The 15,598-nt window shown below is 39.1% G+C and overlaps 1 protein-coding gene and 1 long non-coding RNA gene across 2 annotated transcripts in view; one reads left to right on the top strand and one right to left on the bottom strand.

Moving 5' to 3' along the window:
• The window catches only part of CPNE4 (copine 4), a 672,331-nt gene that overhangs the window by 449,777 nt on the left and 206,956 nt on the right, over positions 1-15,598 (bottom strand). The gene's annotated exons all lie outside the window — the stretch shown is intronic.
• LOC122230610 lies at positions 3,148-15,061 on the top strand. The gene is made up of 5 exons (XR_006207617.1): positions 3,148-3,367; positions 6,356-6,522; positions 6,605-6,762; positions 14,561-14,705; positions 14,876-15,061. It is a non-coding gene; the product is annotated as an uncharacterized LOC122230610 (long non-coding RNA).

Below are 15,598 nucleotides of genomic sequence, written 5' to 3'. Positions count from 1 at the left end.
CACCAGAAGCTGCACCATCCGGCCGCCATTCCACAACTGTTGAACGGAATCTGCATTTTTAACAAGATTCCCAGGCAATTCAATCTGTATGCACATTCACATCTGAGAAGTTAGTGTGATTTTCACCTCCAGTCCTTCCCTCAAACAAATCACTGTTATCCAAAGACTTTTCCCTTATTTAGGCAGCAAAGTGCAAGTAAAGGAAATTAATTAAATTCTTCCAAAGGTTTGTTTATTTCATTGGGAGAGCCCCATGTACTGGAGCCCTATGTTCCGGGCCCCTAAAGCTATCTCTGAGGTCTGAATGAGTTAAAGCAACTACTTAGCTTAATTAACACCTACTCCTCCCTAAGGACCTAAACTTTTAGAGAGTAGCATATACACTGGAGGGAAGATATACAAATGAAAATATATATTTTTTTCTGTAACAAAACTGGCACTTTTAGAGAAAAGCAGTTAATCAATGTTAAAAGAGAAGAAGGATTTTAACCGAAGCACAAGGCCAAATAATTTTGTAATAAAAATATAAGTTCACTGTCCTCCTTACAGTTCAACTTTTAAGATGCCATTCTTCCTTCACTCCTACCTCACCAAGCAATTTCCTCTAAGGTAGCTTTAATTTTATTTTATCTGTTCTCAAAGTAGAATACACACACACACACACACACACACACACACACCCTTTCAAGGGAATTTTAACATGTGGATATTTCAGGGGTTGATCCAGGTCTTAGATATTTCTGTAAAATTACCAATATTTTCTTTATGTTTGTGTGCATGTTTTATTTCTAAATCCAGGACCCAGACCTTTTCTCCTTATGGACCTCTGAATGCTACCCTCCCCAACTTTTGCCTCCATATAAAGGTCCTATAGTTGAACATGCTTCTTCACCTTCCTGCAGAACATCCATTCACAAAGCCAGAGAACTAGCTCTGGCCTCACAGATCCTGATAACCTGCATTTTCCTGGACACATAAGCAAGATGTCTCAGGGAGAGAGAAGATACCATAAAATGAGACCTCTCTGGAAGGAAACCAGTTTGTGGAAAGCCTGCTAAGAACATGTAAAATGAGGGAAGCCAGTCAAAACCATTTAGCTCAGAATTGGCCCAGGAGCCTAGCATCATGGGAATCTTCCCAACCTCCTCTGTGGCCTACCATTTCTGAGACATCTTCTACAGAAGGCATGTTGACTGCTTTCTGAGCACATATTATTAAACAGTTGCGTAAACCCTCACCTCAGCATGGTCTCTAAGAAAAGCTCAATTCCCCGGTTCACCAAAAAGATTACTTCTAGCAAATGAATTGCCATCGTGGCATATTCAGCAAGCAGCAGCTCAGAATTTGTGGTAATTGATTGTGTCAAAGAAACATTACAGAGAAACATTATATAGAAACCGCTGGTCAGTACACTAACTCTGTCAGCACCACATGTGTTACAGCAAGGGCTCCATTGACCTCATGCAGCTGAATTTGGGAGAAGTGTCATTCCTGTTCAGTATCTGACATTCATCAGCCTGCTCCATTGTGTAAATATGCTGTTGATCAAGCTAAAACTCAGCTTTTTTTCCCTCTTGAAGTAATTGGCTGTGACTCATCCATTTGAACAGGATACCATGAAATGCTCTCTGTGTTTTGAAGAAATTAAGTGCCTGACTTAATCCATGTGTTTTCCTTTGGAGTTTTAATTATTCATTTCTCCATGAGAGCAAAAGGTTGGATGTCTTGGGTTATTTATAGCTGGGGATTGTGGAAGAACACAGAGAGTAGGAGGAGAGAGAAGAGAACCAAAGGAGAAATTCCATTAAAAATAAAATGAACTCAGGCAGGAAGGCAGAAACGGCTGGAGATGAAAAAGTCAACAAGTAGGAGGAAAAGGAATCCGCGCACATGGCAAAGGCAGAGAAAGATGAGCGCTGGAAGGAGAAACTCAATAATGTCAGAATGAGATGGAAAACGTAATAAAGGAAGGAAACAGACAGTGCCCTGAGACAGGCACATAAGAAAATCCTCACCCCTGCAGTGAGGGTTTTTAATATGGTCTGGTACTTTAATTATTGCCTCTCAACTCTGCCCATCATCTGCCTGCAGCTCCCAGATGTGACCTGATCAGATCTGATGGTTCTGTACGAAAGCATAGTTCATGGGTTTGGACTTAGTGTGGAATCCTGAGCCTCCTGAGAATGCACTGTCACAGCCCTACAAGCCATGACCTGTTTTTTCAGTTAGGAGGGGATAATGAAGGAATGGCCCCATCTCTTTGGAAAAGTGTTTTCCTGCCTAGAAATGAAGCAGCCCAAATTTCAGGAGGCCCGGAAAGTTTGTACCAGCATTTTTGAAATATTCCAAACTGCATAAAGCATTTGCTCAAAATTATGGGGTTTTACATGTGATGATGAGAATGGCTGGGTTACACCAAGAACTTTTACACAGAAATAAGAATACAGGGATAAGTCTAGGGTGAAGAGGCTACAATAAGTGCAGACACTGGTATTATTACTAGAAATGCCTCCCACTAATTCAAGTATGCTGAACAGTCCTTCACTCCACCATGGTTTTGATACAACCTATTTTAATAGAAGGTCTTTGGATTCTAACATCCCTCCAAATGTCTAATTCACTTGTCTGAAAAAAATACTTCCCAGCACATGAAAAGTCTGTTTTTAACCAACAGTGGAAAGGGTAGACCACTAGGGAATTAAACTTTCAGACATTGCAACAGCCACTGTTATCCTAAACATGACAACAAATTTAACAGATCAAACTGCCCAAACAGTCCTCCTCCTCCCGGCTGCACTGACAGGTCTTCAAAGCTGAATATGCTCAATGCTACAAGCAGCAAAGGCAACGGGGCTCCTGAGAAATGGTCTACTTGAGGATGAAGCATCTAATATTCATTTAATTTTCCTCAGTGCTGGCCCTGCTATCTGAAAGCAACGTGACCTTGACAAAGTCTCCAAAATTCTCTGTGCTTTATTTGTCTGAATAAAATGAAAGGGCTTACCTAGAAGAGAAAAGGTACATATCTTATAGATAAGAAAACTGAAGTTTCAGGGACCCATAGCTGGATTAGTGGAACTAACACGCAGTTCGATATCTTTGATTTTAAGCACAGAGCTTAATTATGTACAATATGGAGAACATTTTCACAGGTAGAGGGAAGCCATCTTAGGTAGAATGTCCCCTATGCTAACAAGGTATGAATATTTTAAAAATTAGCCTAATAACAATAAAGTGGTCAGATTTGACAGGCACTTGAATGTGAGGCCAGAGTGTTAACAAACAGGATCCTGCATTTCTGGAGCAATGGTGATATCAGCGACAGAAATAAGAACATTAGGAAAACAGCCAGTTTGGAAATAATAAGGTAAGTTTGATTTGCTGCCTGTTGAGTTTGAAAAGTGGGAAAGCCATACAAAGAGAAACATTTTTAAGGAAACTTGAGATACTGAGGAAAAGATCATGCCTAGATATATCAATTTAGTCATCACATGAGAATAAGTCATTATTGGGGTGCCTAGGTGGCTCAGTCGGTTGAGTGTCCAACTTCAGCTCAGGTCATGATCTCATGATTTGTGAGTTCGAGCCCCTTGTCAGGCCTGGAGCCTGCTTCAGATTCTGTGTCTCCCTCTCTCTCTGCCATCCCCTTCTCATGCTCTCTCTCTCTCAAAAATAAATAAACATGAAAAAAATTAAAAAAAAAAAAAGAATATGTCTTATTGAAACTAAGAGACTACTGTAGTCTTTTAATCAGCCAGGGTCCTTCAGTTGCAAACAACAGAAACTTACTCAAAGCCACTTAACAAAAACAGGTATTGGAAGTACATGAAGTAAATCACAGAATTAAAGGATTTCCGCCCTTCACTATGGACTATGAGCCTGGAAATAAGATCTAGATTCTTATCCTGGCTTTTCCACTCATTACCTGTGAAGTTTTGGCTAACTTACTTGATATTCCTTAGTTTCCTGGTCTTTACAAAGTAAAAGGTAGGACCAATAATACAGAAGATCCATCATAAGTCTGGGATTTTCAAATATTTCTGTTTTCAAGAACTATTTTCTGTGATACTGGGAAAGGGTTTTCCCAGGAAGGAAGAGTGAGGTTTGGGAGAAAATGGAATTAAAGGGCTTTTTCTGTAATTCAGGAGATTATCACTGGGAACGTCCCCTAATCTTCTGAGTTCCCTCTCGATAAAGCAATTAGCATTTCTAAGTCATGTAGTCAAACTACAAATAATCTCTTTTCAGAAAGTTCAACAATAGACATAAGAATTCAAATTCCATAGATGTTATTTCCACCATGCCCCAGCTTCTAGAGTTATATATGACAAGTCTGATTTCTTTTTTCTCTTGCCAGTAACTTCTTCCTAGATGGAAGCTTTTGATACTTTATATTTGGGAGAAATCCAGGAGCTTTAAAAGCCTATGCCCAAATGTGTGTCCTTTTAATTTTTTTTTTAATTAAGGTCATTCAGAACTCAATAAGGACCTGCAATTTATAGACTCAAGTTTTTCTTCAAAGTAAGGAAATTTTCTCTTATTATTTTTAAAAATAACTGCCTTTCTTCCATCTGCTCTTTTGTGGAGTTTCTACAATGACTATGTTAGAGTTCTCAGACTGTTCTTTGGGTCTTTCAGTATTCCTCATTATTTTAATATTTTTATACCCTTGCTTTGTCTTTGAAATACTTCTTCCCATTCATCTTTCAAGCTACTCTTTTAGTTCTTAATAGCAATTATTTTTTCTTTCAGTTGAATTGTCACATTTTTAATATAAAAATAATTTTATAATTCCAATAACTCCTTTTTTTCTGTAAGCAAATCTTCCTAAATACTCCTTTTTTGTCACTTGGTCATCTTGCATTCCTAGTAGCTAAATTTCCCTAGGCAACATCTGTCCTAGATATTCCATTGGGCCATATTCCCTAAGGCTACACAACTATTTCCTTTGACTAATCACAACTGAAAATCTTCCACACTCCTCCTAATCCCCAGCAAATAGTGGAATGTGCAGCAGTCACTGTGGGCCAATATAGCACTGGTCAGTATCTGCCCATCTTTTATTCATTCTCCTAGAGGAAGCCTCTCTGCACCCAGGCCTTCCAAACTACAAGAGCTAATGGTCTCCTAGACTCAGGGATTTGAAGGATCTCATCCTGTCCCCTTCACTTCCTGGAAGTCACTCAGGGTCCAGGAAGATCTATCAGGCTTATCAAAAACCACATGTGAACTCCTTATTAAAGAGGTCCTTTCATCATCTCTCCTTGGTCAACATTTTGGGGTTATTTTGGCCTTTTTTTTTTCACCTGGTCTTTCAGTATTCAGATTTCCTAGAACTTATCTGTCCCAAAGGTGAAGTCCTGAGCTTGCTCTCGTATCCAGAAATCCCAGGCAAAGTGGCCTCAATTATACCTCCAGCATCTGCCAGCTTGTCAATCCCAAATGCCACTTGGCTCAGCAGAAATAAATGGGAGGTGAGAGGAAATGATATGAAGAATACACATTCAGGCTACCATCTTCCCATAATCTCTTACCTTAAGATGTCCCTTAAACTCAAATATTTTTTTAATGCAATTGAATAGATCAAAGTCTAAGTTTCTAAAAGATATAAGGTGGGGTGATTATTCACATTACAGGATAAACTCTGCTTCACAAAATATCACAGTGCAGAGTAGCTAGCACCTCTTTTTTCTTTCAACTTTCTTTTAATGTTTATTTATTCTTATTTTTGAGAGACAGAGCATGAGCAGGGGAGGGGCAAAGAGAGAGAGAGACAGACAGAAACTGAAGCAGGCTCCATGCTCTGAGGTGTCAGCACAGAGCCCAACGTGGGGCTTGAACCCACGAACCATGAGATCGTGACCTGAGCCTAAGTCAGATACCCAACCAACTGAGCCACCCAGGAGCCCTGATAGCACCTCTTTTGAATTCCAACATCCTGGTTAAAAAAAAAAAAAATCAATAGGTGCTTGGTTTTTCATGGTTATGCCTATCGCAGAAAGAGAAATCCAGGTCAATTTCCCCTCATCCCTCATCAAGGTGTTCTAGATTGTCTTAATACTATCAATTTACCTTTTCATCAAATCAAGAAATTTAGTAGACATGGTTTGATTCAATTTATGCACTGAACAAAGCCTTAACAAATGTGAGCCAGCTTCTATTGAGAGAGGAGGAGCAAGTGTTAATAGTAGGCACAATGGAAGATGGCTGCTTGAGTTAGGTCTCCAAAAAAGTGGGTTCTCCTCTGAGCATTGTGGCATCAGACTAGGGCTTATGGGGGTAGCTTTGGTTTTGGGACTATACACAACTTCAATCGTAACTTGCCTCTTTTCATATCTCTGTTTATAATATTCAGGACACATGCACACCAGGGGCCGGTGTAAAGAGAAGCTGATACTGGGAAGATTCTATTCCAGTGTCCCCACTGGTTGTCCATTGCTTGCATGGAGTATAAAATTCAGGGACTCCCTTCTCAATTCATATGATGAACAGGTCCAGTTCTCTGCTTCTACATAGTACAAGGTCAGCTAGATTGAGAAAGGAAAGACCTGGAGGTAGATATCACCAGGCATTCTTTCATTCTTGTCCTTCTCTGCCACTCCAGGAACTCCAAGAGCATAGAATTGCTGATTTTTCCTGTCTTTGAACTTCAAAGATCCCCTATTGCTGTGGCTACAGGCATCCTAGATAATAATCCATGAGCAAGACAAGAAAACCATGTCCAATCGCTAACCCCACTGTGTGTAGTAATTATCCTATAAGGTAAGTGCTTCTTCCTTCACCCTTACCCCCTTAATTAGGATAACTACCAAGAACTATATGGGGAGAAATATATATTAGCACTACTAAACATTACATAATGAGCCAATCTGGTCACACAATAGCTTACAAGTGTGTTTTCACTTGTACCAGCAATTTGCACCAGCAATTTCTCCCTGGATATCAAGTCATATAGGGCAGATGCCTCATATCTCCAGCTGTGACCCATTTTTATCCAGTTTTTGAATATGTTTAAAAAAATCGAATTAACTGCCTTCATCTGACAATGCAGGAAAGAAGGCATCTTCTAGAGTGGCATTTTCTTAAGCGTTTATGATTCATCAAGAAACTGTTCTCATTTATCTATCAAATACATAATGTGCACTTGCTGTCTATTAGGTACTGAGGATTAAACAGTGAATAAGATCATTAGACTTCTAGCAATTAGGAATTTAATTATTCCTTAATAAACATTACCAAATGTTTATTGAGTGCCTACTACAAATCATGCCAATTTTGGACCACAGAATAGTCTAAAACTGTTTAAAACTAAGCTAATGTCAACCAATTTAGATTATAGAAAGAGAATACTAGAGCTGACAGGAGCTATCCCTAACTTATGTTACAATGGACAAAAAGAGAATTATCAGATTGTAAGAAATGCTGTGCAGATTATTAAAATAGAGTAATTTGTTGAAGATGGACTATGTGATTATTTAGGATAGGTAGTCAGGGAAGCCTATGATCTGAATGACACAAAGAGACAGTTACATGATGATAAGGGACAAAGATATTTTACACACAGAGAAGAGTCTTCCAGATGAATAAAAGAATTAGTATAGAGGCTGTAAGGCAGAAAGAACTTTAGTGTGTTTGAGGACAAATAAGAAAGACAATGAATGTACTCTATGACCCAGAAATCTCAATCCTAGGTATTTATCTAGGGTGAAAGAGATTGCTTTGTACATGAATAGCAGCTTTACTGGTAATGTCCAGCAAATGGTACAAAGACAAACTATAGGCATCCAGGCAGTGGAATACTACTCAGCAAATAAAAGGAACGAGCTTGTAAAGACATGGATGAATCTCAGGAGCACTGTGTTTAGTGAATGAGTCCCATGTAAAAGACAGTATATACTGCATGTTTTCATTATGAAGCTCCAGAGAGGAAAAAGAAATCTATGCTGGGAAAAATCAGAATGGTGGTGACAACACTGGACTCTAGTTGATATAATTAGAAGAAAATGTTTTGACTGATGGGTGTGTTTCAATCTACTGTGAAACACACCGAAATATAGGATGGATAATAGACAGAAGAGTGAACAAATGTATACATATATGGTATCTATTAAACTAAAATGGTAGCCATAGAACCTAACTGGTCAGTACACAGGTGTTAACTGTAAAATTCTTTCAACTTCCCTGGTATTTCAATTTTTTTCATAATAAAAGTTTGGAAAAGAAAAAAAGTTCAATACAACTAGAGCAGCCTAATGTAGTGGAGATAAGTATTGATCAAATCATTCACACAAATAAATGTATTTCACTATTTTGTTTTTTCATTGAAAATAAGAGTTATTTTCTTCCTTTCAATTGGTTTCATGGTTTCTAGTTCATAAATGATAAATTCCATGGCCATATAGCAACCCCTCAATACAGACTGATATGGCAACAATGTTCAATGAACACTCACCATACCCCTGGCACTATGCTGAAGGAACTAGGGAAAAAATAAGAGTTATTTATTCCTGCTAACAAGAAGCTTGCAAAAATAGTTGGGGAGCTTGGGCTAACTCACAAGAAATAATCAGAGAACAAGATGTGAGACATAAAACAATAATGCTACTGTAAAAATGGGATTTAAAGAAGAAAGCAACTGGTAAGAGGAACATGTGAGTGGGCCCAGAAAGACATATAACCTGGATTCAGCTGCAGAATTTAAATAATAAGTGGAGAAAAGGCAGTATGAGGTCTCCCAGTCACAATGCAATGTTTATTAAGTACCTATTTTGTGGTGAGCTGTGATAGAAACATTACATTAATTTAACAAATCTTTACTTTATCCCCAAGTGCTATGGATAACACAGGGTACTTTTTTTTAAATGGACCTTACATTCTAATTGGTTGTGGGGAGAGAGAGTGGCGGTCAATAAACAAGATAAATAAAATACCCAGTTTATTAGACAGTGATAAGAGCTAAGACAAAGAATGAAGCAGGGAAGGATATAAAGTGTTAGGGTGATGGTAAACATTTTAGATAAGGGAAATCCCATTGAGAAGGGAATTCTTGAGTAAAAACATAAAGGGATTAGAGAGTTGATGATTAGGATTTCAGAAGAAGAACATTCCAGGAGATAGAACAAACCATAAATGCCAATGCCCAGAGGCAGGAGCATTTTAAACATGTTAAACAAACATCAAAAAATGGAGAAGACGTTATTATCTCACTTAATTCCACAGCTGTCAGCCCTATGAGCTGTGTCCTATTATCTCGACATTTTACAGATGAGAAAATTAAGGCACAGAAATGTTAAGATAGCCTCAACTCAAAACAAAACCTCAGTAAAATAAGTCATGACCATGTCAGAACAAAGTTGCTTTAATGTACAAGTATAGTCCCTCCTCAACAAGTGCTACCAGGAGAGAAAACTCGAAGGTTCTGAATATTATAACCTGAGCAAGAAAGCAAAGCAAATTCAACTAAATCCTGATTACCAAGTGATTTCTTCAGCTGGTTAGAGAACAAGAAGGTCAACTATGTTGACCAAAAGATGACTGGATTTGAATAGATAAGGACTATGATTAATCTTAATGCAAAAGAACCAAAATAAAATGCTTTTCTAAAGGGGCAGAGGGAAAATCTTATCCAAGTATGATGAGTAGATAATGTCAGCAATGTGGTTAATCAATATACCACAGATGAAATGATAGAGGCAATCTGTCTGCAAATGAAAACTATAAATACATCACAAACATGATATAGCAACTGTTACAAAGAGAAACTCAAAGCCTACTGGCCTGGACCATAGGAAACAGCTGGAGCCATGTAGTTCTCAGCATTAAAAAAATATATAATAATAATAATAATAAATCCATCCATACTGAGTATTTGATTCCAAGCAACAATTCTGGGCCTTAAGCCTTTCTCCTTCCATGCATTCCACAAATGAAGAGAACATCCAGAGACCCAAGAGATGCATCCAGGCTAAAACCCACATCTATAGGTCACACCAAGACTCTCCAAATGACAGAAGGTTATTTAAGGCTTGCCCAGTGCAAGAAATCATTGGATATTAACCCTGGTAGCACATATGCAACGAAACTCATTTTTCTAACTTCCCTAGATCAGCTGCTGCTGAATAAAATTTTTTTCCCATTTGTGATCCTTTTGCAAACACTTTTATTTTCCTTAACCAGGTTATGCTGTTCCCAGTGAGTCCTGGGCTCCTTTCCGAAGGATGATATCACTGCAGACACAGCAGCACCAGCTAATAAAAATCTGTTAGGCTGCCAATCTTGTCGTCACCTCTGGCACCCACATCCACCGTGGAAACGGCCTCCCATGGCTGCTTTCTTGACTTCTCTTATTTGCCCCATCAGTCATCTCAATAGCACACCATGGCGTTCAAAATAGTCTCAGAAGGCCAAAGACCAATTGCTGCAGAGATGGGGATATTAAATTAAACCCATGCCTTGGCAGAAAGCCTCAGAGGGACCCAGGAAGAAAAGGCAAGTGACAGAGACCAAAGTTCTCCTTAATGTGTAGCTGATTTTTGGGAGTGTTTGTAAGGACTTGAATTCTGATTTAAAAAGGAATACAAGGCAAAGAAGTTCTAGAGAAATTTAATTTTCCTTGCCACTTTTAACCCACATATCTAGGCCTTTTTAATTATTTCTAATTTTTGCCAAGTTAGATCACATTAGAAAAATGTGAAATATGACAAGAAAGTCTTTAATAAGCACCTATCTGCATGAACCATTGGCCCTTGTTCTCCAGAAGCTTTCAGTGTAAGGAATTAAGGATGCAGGTTTAAGGTGATGAAGTGTGCCACTGTCCAGCCTGTAGAAAATCAAATGATGATGCCCATATGGCAACTTAAAAAAGAGAGGAAAAAAACCAACCATGAATCAATCCCTTTAAGAGTTATTTGCATCTCAGGGCACCTGGGTGGCTCAGTCGGTTAAGCATCTGACCTTTGTTCAGGTCATGATCTCACAGTCCATGAGTTCAGGTCCCACGTCAGGCTCTGTGCTGACAGCTCAGGGCCTGGAGCCCACTTCACATTGTGTGTCTCCCTCTCTTTCTGCCCCTCCCCTGCTCACACTCTGTCTCTCTTTGTCTCTCAAAAAGAAATAAATGTTTAAAAAAATTTTAAATAAAAACAGTTATTTGTATCTCAAAATCCACATTAAAACAATCACCCATTATAATAAGTAAAAATTAAATAGAGGAAAGTATCAAGCCTTGCCAACATCCTTCTGATAGGCTAATGATCCCAATGAAGACAACAGCTGTCCATTCACTAAACCCTCACTACTCAAAGTGTGGTCCTGCAATCAGCAGTCTCAGCACCTCTTAGAAACTTGCTGAAATGCAGAATCTCAGGCCCCACTCCAGATCTACTGAGGCAGAATCTACATTTTATCAAGATCCCCAGGTGATCTCTACGCATTTTGGGGCTTGGGAAGCACTGAATTCAATGAATAAGCTGTGGGTTCTGAATGGAACTCACGGTAATGGATACACTCTGCTCGTTTACTCATCATTGGCAGCTGCATGTGGTGAATGTCTAAACCACACTGTAAGCCTATGGTTCACACAGATGACATCATGGCTGCCACATGAGGGACTCTGTGCAATTAAGGAGTAGGTGAGAGAGAAGTGGGGTCATCTGTCAAGAGGCAACTTCTCCATCTATTTTGGATGATTGTCTCATCAGGAGGATTTGAGCTATTAGTCTGATGAGCCTTTTCACAAAGCCCCCGTGAGTCAGCTCCCACTCTGTTGACCCCAGCACCTTGCCTTGTTAATTTGTTCCTGGGGAGCAGGCAAGTGGAGCTCAGATCCCCCTCCTCTTATGATTAGGACAACAGGGCTTACTATAACCTCAAAAGCCGCAGGCCCATCTCTCTCCTACTTCCAAAGGAGGTCATCCTCACCTTCTACTTCACCCTGGGTCCTCCATAATGAGATGATGAGTCAGTGGGCATGAGACCCCAGCAGACACATCATCCTTGCATTGTATGAACCATCCTAATGGCATCTTTTTAGCACATATCCTGAGGGGTGAGTGACTAAATTAAAATTCAACCAATATCTCTCTTCTCCATCCCAGTTTCTTGGGATCTGGGAAAATAAGAAGTTGCTTGATGGAACCAAGTCATACAGGTCCTGATTAAAAAGACAAGACTGCTTTGTTGCACTATATGCTAACTAACTTGGATGTAAATTAAAAAAATAATAATAAATTTTAAAAAAAAGAAAGAAAGACAAGACTGCTGACAGCTAAGGGCCATCGAAGCCGAGATGCTGAAACTTGCCAGTACCAGCATTTTAATTGCAAGATGACATTCATCAGAATATACCGAATTAACTAACCTGGAAGAGCAGAGGGGATGGTGACGTGGGGACTGGCTGACCCTCATTAAATTGGATTTTGTGATGGAAGTGATGGTCCCCTCATCTCTGAATGGCATCTCTCTCCCTTCCTGCTTTCTGCACACTTCTCTCAACACAATCTCCAAGTTCTAAATGACTTCAAAGAGGAAACAGAGCAAGGGAGTAATCTATAATGAGCACAATTTAATTCCATTCTGTGAAACAGAATTGCAAAAGTACATACGTACTTTTAAATATCCATTCTATATCTAAAATGTATTTTTTCTGCTTATTACATACCTAAGCAAAACAAATAATGTTAATTTTTAAAAGTTGAATCTCAGTGTAAACATTTTTGTAAAATTCAGAAAACTATAGAAAGCAAAATAACCATGAAGCTCAGAGCTTATAGCTGTTAATATTTTGATATATTGATCTTCAGTATGGTGTGTGTGTGTGTGTGTGTGTGTGTGTGTGTAGAGAGAGAGAGAGAGAGAGAGACAGAGACAGAGATAGAGGAAGAGAGACACAGATAGCAACTGTCAGAGAGACAGAAACAGAAATTTGGGATCATAATGTATATAGTTTTATATGCTGTTAAGTTCACCTGGCATCATTTTATGAAGGAGTTTAACAATCTGATGGAACATATATTTACATTGATAAAAAAAATAAAGAAAGAACTCCAGGTAAGTCATCCTTTGAGACAGTATCAAAAAAAGAGAACAATTTCTTGAAATAAAACATTCTTGATGGTTTAGAAGAAATATCCTTTTTAAAAAATTGCATGGGGAGCCAGGGTGGCTCAGTCGGTTAAGCATCCGACTCGATTTTGGCTCAGGTCATGATCTCAGAGTCGTTAGATCGAGCCCTGAGTCAGTCTCCACACACTAAGTGTGGAACCTGCTTGGGATTCTTCCTCCCTCTTTCTCTGTCCCTCCTCCCTCCTCTCTCTCTCTCAAAATAAAATAAACATTTTTTAAAAATTGCAGCTACTGGTATAGCCAACACATAGAAACTTCAGATAGCCAATCTCAGCATGAGTCACTGTGGTTAAACATATGGAATTAAAATCGACATCAGATGCCTAATGGAAGTGTGAGTCCATGAAACTATTCTGAAGAAACATCTTGGTATTATAGCTGTTACCTTTAATCCTTCCCATGACTCAGTAGTAGAAGAAAAAACAATAACCAATACCACCGAGGTAGAGTCTTCTGGAGCTCACTTATGTCTATGTTCCCTTCCCTCCTGAGCACAAGGGGTAATGCCTCTTCTCCACCTCCTTAGCAGTCTGAGAGCATATGACCAATTTCAGCAAACAGGATGTGACCAGAAGTGCTGTGTGTCTCTTCAATGACCACTGTAAGACAGTGCCAGCACCCAGCTGTCCTGCTGTGGTGACTATGAAAAGGGTCTTGTGTTGAAATGAAAGAGTCAAAGATCTGGGCAGTATCTTAGACCACTGATAATGGGGAACAACTTCCTTAGAAGATTTGCTCAGTAGTACTAAGTCATTGGGTTATTTGTTAAGTTAGCATAATCTATCCTATACTAATATAGCCACACAAAAAAAGAATGAATGTCCCATTCCTATCATACATCTTATCGTGTGTGTGTGTGTATGTGTGTGTGTGTATATATATATATATATGTATATATATATACATATATATATATATATGAATGATAGCTGTAGGCTTTACAGAAGAGAAAGGAGGCAACCATCAATTAAGACCCATCTGTCCACTTGATAAAACAAGGTTGATCAGAATATGAGAAGGGACCAAAAGCAGGGAGAGCAGACCCCAGGGTCAGGTGACATTGACCTATGCAGATGTCTACTATGAGAAAAACCACTTTGCAGAGGCTTCTAGGTATAAAGAAATTAATCAGGGACAGTTCTCATCTTCTAGAAGTTAAAGTCTAACAGAGAAGAAAACCATAAGAGTACAAAGATTGGGCACATTTAACAGCTGTGTGACCCTGGGGAGATAGTTTATCTTGCTGAGCCTCAGCTTCATCGTCTGTCAAATGGGGATTAAAAACAGTACTTTCCTCACTGAAGTGCTGTGAGAGTAGAACATCTAGCACAATGCCTAACACAGAGTGATTACTCATTAAATACCTGCTACTGTTGTTTTTTATATACCTGTATGGAATATTACTATTAACACAGAATTGTTTCTCCTCCTATTTCAGGAAAGTAGCCCCTCTCTCCCTCCCAAGTGTTAAAATAGAAAGAGCATGGAATATGCAGCAGATAGTCCAGATGTGCAAAACTTGAACCCACACCCTGGACCGTGTGACTTCTGAAGACCTCAGTTTCATCATCAATAAAATGGAGGTAATAATACTTCCTTTCAGGACCCTTGGAAGGAATTAAGGAAATCAAGTGCCTAACTCAGAAACATAAATCTCTTCCTCAGTTCTCCCCCTTTTTAAGAAAGATAACCAGAAAAAAAGATGTAAAGTCTGTTTGCAACGGTAAGTAGATAATCTCTAAATATCCTACAGGCTCTGAAATTAGGAGAGAAGAGCAGAGCACAAGGAGCAAGCAGTTTGCAAAGCAGATATACTGCAATTCACCTTCCAAAGTCATAACTCGCAACCCTTCATTTCCTGAAACTTTAAAATTGTATCCATTGTTACCCGCTTTTTTTGTTTGTTTAGCCAGACATAAATTTTTCTTTCCCCTTTGTAGTTTTCTGGGTTGAGCTGTTATATTAAAAAGTTATTGAGAAATAAATCGCCTTTAGGAGCAAAAAGCAATCAGGAGCAGTCCGTCAACCCCACCTGCTATGAATTTCCGTTATCACACAGAAGCATGAAATGCAAGGACTTCATGGGGCACAGGGTGGGGAAGGACTTGCTATTTCACAATCAACAAGTCTTGAGAAGACACCAACGTGACATTGTATTACCCAGTTTACTGCTGACTCAGGGATGGAGAGAGATTAAAAATGAGTTGTAGAATAAACAGGTCGGAACTGGATTAATCTTCCTGCCAGAGAAACTGATCCCGTGCCTCAACAGCTCCTACTACAACAGCTCCTCGTGTCAGCTGATCTAGGGCTGTTATTTTGCATTTGTTGTTAATAATACAAATGGTGTGCTTACCAACTCTACCGGGGGTGTGTGTGGGGGGGTGCAGATTTCTGGGATCTTTGATCCAAGCTTCTCTTGAGAGGAAAAAGAGCCAAGAGCATGATATGGTCAGGTAGGAGAAAACAGGACAAG

Source organism: Panthera tigris, chromosome C2 (assembly GCF_018350195.1).
Source record: "Panthera tigris isolate Pti1 chromosome C2, P.tigris_Pti1_mat1.1, whole genome shotgun sequence".
Classification (NCBI taxonomy): domain Eukaryota; kingdom Metazoa; phylum Chordata; class Mammalia; order Carnivora; family Felidae; genus Panthera; species Panthera tigris.
This window is presented reverse-complemented; position numbering and strand designations above follow the sequence as displayed.